Raw genomic sequence first — 873 nt, 5'->3', positions numbered from 1 at the left:
TGTATTGCAAAGTTGTATCGAGAAAGAATAAATGAGTTTTAATTAAGAAAGGATTTGTATCACTGAAGTTTCTTCGAAAGAATTTCTACGGGAAATTAACAAACAAGCAGATACGTAACAGATTGGTGTCAGAGAGTGGGATAAAAGAAAAAAAAGAAGATGGAAACGAGAAGATGCAAATTAAACTACAGCTTAGCAGATTTGATGGCAGTAATACAATAACAGCAAAAGAAATAAGAAGAACGAAAAGATAAACAAGAAAAGAGATTACAGCAGTGGTTGGAGGAGAAAGAAAAGAAACAAGGAGAGAGGCTACGGCAGAGGCAGGAAAACCAGCACCAGTGGCAACTGGAACAAGAAATTAAATAAGATTAAATACTCCAACAATTGAGAGAAAGCCAGCACACACAAATGAAAAAATTAGTAAATTTCAAAGTGAATTAAATACATTAAAGGGTGATTTACTGTCTTTTACACAGGGAGGATATATTAACCATCGACCTAATCAGCCCCAGACAACGGGAAGGCTCTTCCAGATCCCGCAGCTAAATCCTAATGCAGACATATTCAGTCCTGTCAGAAGTCACATTCCAGCCATGAGTGTCAGCAATAGGGGTGATCTAGTACGAAGGAAGCCACAGGAATTCGATGGGAAGGCACCATGGGAAGCATAGAGAGCTCAATTTGAGCTCCTGGCAGAAAGGAATGGATGGACAGAGGAGCAGAAAGCAGTGTACCTGGCAACAAGCTTGAAGGAACAACCACTGGAAATACTTGGACAGTTGTCAGCAGACAACAGGCACAACTATAGAGCACTGGTAGCTGCTCTAGAAATTAGGTATGGAACTCAAAATCAGTCCGAAGTCTACATGG

The sequence above is a fragment of the Limulus polyphemus genome, unplaced genomic scaffold (assembly GCF_000517525.1).
Source record: "Limulus polyphemus unplaced genomic scaffold, Limulus_polyphemus-2.1.2 Scaffold5016, whole genome shotgun sequence".
NCBI lineage: Eukaryota > Metazoa > Arthropoda > Merostomata > Xiphosura > Limulidae > Limulus > Limulus polyphemus.
Note: the sequence above shows the minus strand (reverse complement) of the source record.